Genomic DNA, 7,523 nt, shown 5'->3' with positions numbered 1-7,523 from the left:
AGTGTTGTTTATGTAATTTAAGCCATGTTGATGAGGGTTTTCGTATCGTCATTTGCGAATTCGGTATTATTTTTATTTATATTTAGTGTGTTTCATGTTATAGGCTTAGATTTGGAGTCTTTATATGGTTGTATTTTTTCTTATATGATTTAAGTTATGTTGATTAGTTTTTTGGTGTGATCATTTGCAAATTTCAGGTTTTTTTATGAGTTAGATTGAGTGTTATTTATGTCATAGACTTGAATTTGGAGTCTTTATGTAGGTGTATTGTTTCTTATATAATTTAAGTCATGTTGATGAATTTTCTGATGCGATCATTTGTAAATTTCAGATTTTATTATGAGTTAGATTCAGTGTCATTCATATCGTAGATTTGAATTTGGAGTGTTTCTTATATGATTTAGATTCAGTGTGATTCAACATATTTTACTGAGTTATTTAATCTTTGCTTATTAGTTACGACTGCAGCTTATATGTTATGAAATGATGGCTGAAGCTCATTGATCCTGCAAAAATAAAAGATGGAAAATATATTTGAAAAAATTGGAAAAAAGTATGTATATTTAAATATAGTTGATTTTCTAATTCTAAATTAAAATGGATTAATAATTTTCTTTCAATTGCAGGTTCAAGTTGACCATTTTAAAAAAGAATATGCTTCACGGGTTTTTTTTAACGAAACAAATAAATTGAAGGATAAAGCCATTGAAAAATCTGAAACTATAAGACTATTCAAGCCATCTGCTATAGTTACAAGTCCTTTCTGTAAATTTTCATCAAGAAATATAGAATATGATAAATATTGTACTTCTGTTTTTGAATTTATGGATACTATTTTTTATAAATGCATTAAAAATACTTCACTTTTTAAATTTTATGATTACTATTTTTTTATAAATATGTTGAAAAATAGCCATTTATAGATATTAGGAATTTCTACATTACTGTTTGATAAAAAATGATGGATAATAAATTGTTTAATATGGTGTAATACCAAAATTATACAACCACAACACCAAAGTTCATTCTAATAAAAATAAAAAATTAATGATATTAAAATCCAAAATTATTTACCATAAAATAATAAATAAAAAACTAAAATTCACTATTCAACAAATACAATAACAGCTAAAATTCAGTAGTTATTCACACAATATAACATAGAAAGTAAACATCAATTTCATTATACTAAACAAATAACACTGAATGTCATTCAAATTAAAATAAAAAGTTCTATCTTATTGTATTGAATCTCCGAATTGATAATTCATAATTTGACAAATTGCTCATCAACATCAAACTGAAATAACACAAAAAACTATTCAATAAACCACTATTATTAACTCAAAACAACAGCGACACTATTATTCATATTTGAAAACACCAAAATCTAATATACAAAATACCAAATCAGTAACACTAATCTTCACAAACCAATCCAAAACAAAAACAAACTTATCAAAACTCATCAATTTTAATCAAATTCAAATCCTTAATCATTAACACTGATTTTTATTAACACTGACTTCCTTAATCAAATTCATAACTACATTATTCTCTCAATCAAACCTCGTTGGCTATATTCGATTGAAAAAATCTTCCAACTCACCATGGTTCAACGTAATCGAACTTGCATCATCAAACTCGACCTGGTTCAATGCACTCGAACTTGCATCATACATTGTTTGTTCTCAATGTTTGATTTCAAAAATGAAACAACGATCGAAAACGATAATACAGAGAAGAACAAAAAATTTGAGAACGTAGGAAAAAAGAGCAAAAAAGACGCAACGAAATCAAGAAGAAACGTTAAAAAAGAAGTTAGTTAGGATTATTGGCGCGTAGATGTTAATTAGGTTAAAATAACTAGGTTGGAGTTGGTTGGGTAAATCGCGCTTTTTTATTATTGTGTTTATATATATCAGATCTTTATTTAATTATTAAATTTAATTATTAAATTTTGTCTAAATTTAAGATTAGATTGAATTAAATTTAATATCCGATAACAATTTATAATATCTTCACTATATCAAAAAATAAAAATAAAAGCTCATTTTCTGTATTAGATAATTATAAAACATAATTAAAATTGAATTCATAGCTCAAATAACGTATTAAAGGCTGAACCATCGTAATTACACTATAAATTAACTAAAATAATTTCATGATATTAATAATTAATTAAATTAAAATATCAAGTCTTTAGTACTAGTTAGTTATAAAACATAATTAAAATTTAATTCGTAGCTCAAATAATGTATTTTTGGGAGGGAATGTAGGCCAACATAAAAATAAAAAAGGTTAATCTAGTTCAGTTTCTAGGGAGTTTAGGTTTGAACATAACCAATTTGTCTAGCTTAAATATAATATACAAACTCCATATCAATATGACAATATGGGAATTACAGGTTGTTTGCAACAGAAAGTTACTTTGTTTCAATGACTTTCAATACAAAACTTGCAGTGTTTGTTGCCATGCCATGCCATCCATCTCAATTCTAATTTTTGAACTTCATCCTAAGACATCAAAGCCCCTGAACCCAACATTTAGCAACTGTAACCACCACCATGTGCCAATGCAGAAAATTTTAGCCGATAATGATATGGTGTTTGAAGAAAAAATTAATTCAGGGAAAACGAAAAGTTCTAACTAGGGGTAAAAGATTCCCATACCTAATGTCCACGAACTTATGAAATACCAACTGACATAAATAGTTATCCTAAATAGTTATTTACAAACAAACCCGTGATTGATTTCACCCACGGCCAATATTGCTTGTGAAATAAAATAAGCCTTAAGAACTGCTCCAAATTATTGGCTACTTCTCTGTATAGGTATCAAATATTGTTCCAAGTATTATTTAGCTAAGCGGGGTGCAACTTTTGGAATGGCTCATGTCTCAGTGTGAACACTGAAGTGAACAAAGAGGTCACTTGCTGAAGCTGAAATTCTTCATTTGTTTGCAGCATGGCACTCTTTCATCCTATACAAGGTCCAACAGAGGGGCATCTGAAAACTATATGCAGACCAGTAAAACCAGCTGCACTTCAGATCAGCTGCAACAACCCTGCACGGGAAAATAAACCAAGCAAAGTACTTATATGACTAAAATAAAGCCATTGTGAATGAATACTTGTAAGCCGAGAAGAGATGTTGGCCCTGTAAGTAAGTTGAATACACAAAATGCTTTTGTCTGTAATTCTGAACTTCTGAGGATCATTTCTTGCAATACAAAGTTTCCTCAATCCTCCTAATTACTATACTCAGACTGGCACCACTTTCCAACATTTTAATGGCAGCTCGGTGCGCAGCTCTGTGCCACTTGGGCAAATTATAAGATTGTAAAACCGACCATCTTTCTTGAATAGACAATAGACATCTTCTCGAGGCAAGAAAGTTAAGGCTGAAATTTCAGTATCACGTATGAACATATACCATCAGAACAGGGGCGTCGATTGTGCACTGTGGAGATACCTCAGTTAAAGATAATCGGGGCTCCAAAAGAAGTCAGATGTTTCTGAATAGATTTTCATCATTTTCTCCCCCCTCTGCCTCACCATAAACAAGAGCTTCAGCTGCAATGCCTGCAAAAAGCACCATGCAGTACCTAAAGCACAAGTTACATACTACATTAGTAACACATGAATGCATAGTGGAAAAGAGAAACTCTAGAAAATAGAAAATGTGCATAACGGGAAAGGATTAGCTCAAAAGGTTCCAGACAATCAAACTTTTCTTCTTAGTATCTTGTCAAAGAAGAGCCAGTTTTGGTGAAGGGAAATACTTCGACACACAGAAATTGACCAGAACAGGAATCATAAGAGTGAACATTTTAGCAACTGTGTGTACGCAGTACGCCTATAACATATATAACAGGTTGATAACTAAATCCAGAGTTACCAACAAAATCAACTTAACTACTTGTCGAGCAATGAACTTGTAATTAAAAGATTTTATTACATGTTTACTGGTTTTGTATATTGATTAGCTTGATATTCTTGTTAATAATAAAATATTATGTATTTATTACCTTAATTGTTTTCACCCATAAATAAGTTATGCTATGTATCATATACTTATCACCACACAGTAATACACAAACCTTTTTTTATTTTCCAATCTTCCCTTCTGGTTCCTGATAGTTTGTTTGCTTAATTGTTTCTCCTTGGTTACCACCAGTTGTTCTTTTTCTCTTCTTTCTGCAATTGCCACCCTCCTAATATGAGTTTGATTTTGGAATAAGATAATCGGGGACAAAAATTAAGAAAATAATTACAAATTACAAGTGAAAATTGAGGGAGAAAAAAACAATAGAATGAGAAGAAAATTAAAAGAATAAGAAAATTTTACCTCATTTTCAATTATGATTTTCGTGTCTGTTCATTTTGACATTTTCATTAGAATCTAACTCCCACCAAGAACCTCCATCATCCTTATAGTCATCATCAACAACATCACAAACACCTTCAATATTATCATCTTCTGATTCTTCAATAACCACATCAGCCGGATCATATTTCCTTTTATCCACCTCTGGGTTGTATTTCCACTCTAACCTTTTCAAAATATCACATCCTTCCAGTTCTCAACAACCGATATAGCCTCCTTTCTAGCTTTCCCCATTAGGATTTCCTCCCAAGAAAAGGAGGTATCAGCAATCCTCTTCAATACACCATCACTAGTATCCCCGATGACAACTGTCTTTAGACATCGTAGCTTCGCTTCCCTTATTACATTAGCGAAATCATAATCATCCGACACAAGTACTATGCATTCAACCCACCTATGATCCATCATATCCACCATGTGACTTTCCAATGCATGATCCGCAGTTGTGGCTTATCCAACACGGACTGAACCCAAAATCCTGCGCGTTTCAGCTCATCTGCCAAACCATACCCCACCCTTGGAGTAAGAATATCCCTTGCAGCCTTCTTATACTTCTCCATCTTCATCGAATACTTTGCCACCAACTTCACCCTCCGGTTCCCCCTTGCCGATGCTATCTGGTTCACCCTTTTCATTTGCTCGCTCTCGTGTAGCTGCTAGAAATGGTTAACAAGCTTCTCATTAGTGTAAAACTTTCTCCCACAAACCCTGCAAACATGAGGCTCATTCCGCTTGATGACGCCTTTGCTCTCCAATCGATTATACAGCTCCTTCTCTTTCCTCCTCTGCCGAACAGCGTGTGGGACACTGGTGAAAGTGTGGCTATTTGCATAAGCTACCATATACCTAACAACCCCAAATGAAGATGCAACAATTCTAAGCTTATTGGCAACTTCAAAAGGTGGAATTGCGTTTGGTGGCTTGTTATCTAAGTCCCAAAAAATCCCTACCCTATTGTTATTCCTATTTGGTTCCAATTTGGGGGTTTTATCTGAAGCACCGGAACCCCAATTAGGTTTAGAATGAAAGCATTTAAAGGAACCATATATGTTACGAAATTTGAGAATTGAACCCATAAGAAAACGGTTCTGTTCTTCTATAAATACTACAACTTCCAAAAGAAACCATTTGAACAATCACAGCATACAATGAAGCTTCAGAACTTAACTGCGATCTGTCAGTGAACGAAGGTGTCGATAACTGCGAAGACGCTTTCAGCGGCCGTTCCAATCTTTCGCCACTATAATACTTTTAACAATCAAATTTGTGTTCCCAAATTCATTAAGCAAGCAAGAAATTGCAAAATCAGCAACAGTAAGAAGTTGATATAAGCAAACGTGATTATATGAAACAAGAGGCGGTGGTAATTAATCGAATTTCTCACCTTGCGAAAGCACCAGATGCAGAAAAAAGAACCAAAGGAAGTGTTCTTTTTCTTAAAGAAATCTTTTTGATAATATTTATTTATTTATTTATTTATTAGCAATAAATAATTAATAAATAATTTTTTAATATATATTTAGTTTAAACCATCCTTAAACATTACAACTATGCAAATATACATCTATATACTAAATAGTAACGGTCTGTTTAAAAATTTTTAATGATGTAGAATTGAATTAAAATTTAATATTTAAAATAAATTAATAAAATTATAAAAATAAATTAAATTCTAATATTTAAAATATTTATCAAATAAATTAAAATTTTATAATAGATATTTTTGTTTTTTTATTAATATAATATTATATTTAAATAATAAATATATTAATTTATTAAATTATATAAAATAATTAAAAATTTTAGTTTTTAATTAAAATTTTTTCAATTAAAATTTGTTTATCTCTTTTAAAAAAATAAAAAAATATTATTTTTTATCCATATAAAATACGTAAAAGATCGAAATTAGAGTCTACAATTAATCAATTAGTAAAATCATCGACATAAAAATAAACTAAGTTATTTGTTAACAACTCACAAATATTTTAAATCAAAATTAAAAAAAAAAGTAAATTCATGCAATATAAGTATTTGTTTATTAAAATAAAAAACACAAAAACATCACCTAAAATCTACTTTAAAAATTATATAAACTTTATGAAATTATTAGACATAAAATCAATTTAACTTGTTACACAACCATTCTAAGCGGAAGTCGATATTTAAAGAAGACATCAATAAAAATAAAATGCTCAACAAGCCATTCAACAGTTTCAAAAAATTTATCATCTTATACACTCAAGTTATGAATTACTTCAAATAGTTTAGAAGTCTGCCAAATGTGAGGTCTTGTAGTGATAATAGCTTGTGTAATTTTTTTCATTGCTGTCGAAACTTCTTTAAATTTTGATGAATTTTTATCACTTACTTTTTGTTTTTTACTTTTGGAAAACGAAATATCAGGAAATGGAATGGCACATGAAGCTTGTGTAGTTGGAGTTGCTGGAATACTCTCATTTTCATATTCAAAAGTATTGAAGTTCTCTAAATGAATCATATTATTCACTTGCATCTCATTAATATTATTAATATTGATATCCTTCTCATTTGACCATCTTCGTAATCTTTTTTTAATAGTCTCATTTCGATGTCCAATTGCTATATCTTTCTTATATATCTTTCTAAGAATGTTCAAGTGATAAAGAAATTTTTTTTAATTTATCTCAGTTTAGGATTAGACCGAAAACAAAAAAGAAAATAATTATAACCTAGTATACATTTAAAACATGTATATACAAATGCTAGCGAAAAATTAATATTAAATAGAAAGTGTCATGTATATTTTTATTAAAGTTTTTCATATTTCTAAAGTAGCCTCAAATATCTTAATAGTTTCATTTCATCCTATTTCACTTTTAGATTCTAGTTCTTTTGTTAATACTATTTATTCTTTGAGAGTCTTTAAACAATTTTCTACTTTAATCTTATTGATACTTAAAGAAAATTTTTCATTAATTTTTTCTACTGTTTTTCTATAAGCTTCTAATGAAAATGCTCTACCTTCTTTTTGTTCTTTATTCTTTTGTTCTATGAGAACTTCGAGTAACAAACCATCCATATCTATGATCCATCTAAAATATGCATTTGGTTCATTTTTTTTTAAACATCAATAATTTTCTAAGTATTCATACTG

The 7,523-nt window shown here is 29.8% G+C and overlaps 1 pseudogene; it reads right to left on the bottom strand.

Annotated features, from left to right (window-relative positions):
- Positions 1-2,332: 2,332 nt before the first annotated feature.
- LOC112726777 (uncharacterized) lies at positions 2,333-5,678 on the bottom strand (annotated as a pseudogene).
- Between the last annotated feature and the right edge of the window lie 1,845 nt (positions 5,679-7,523).

The sequence above is a fragment of the Arachis hypogaea genome, chromosome 12 (assembly GCF_003086295.3).
Source record: "Arachis hypogaea cultivar Tifrunner chromosome 12, arahy.Tifrunner.gnm2.J5K5, whole genome shotgun sequence".
Lineage (NCBI taxonomy): Eukaryota > Viridiplantae > Streptophyta > Magnoliopsida > Fabales > Fabaceae > Arachis > Arachis hypogaea.
This window is presented reverse-complemented; position numbering and strand designations above follow the sequence as displayed.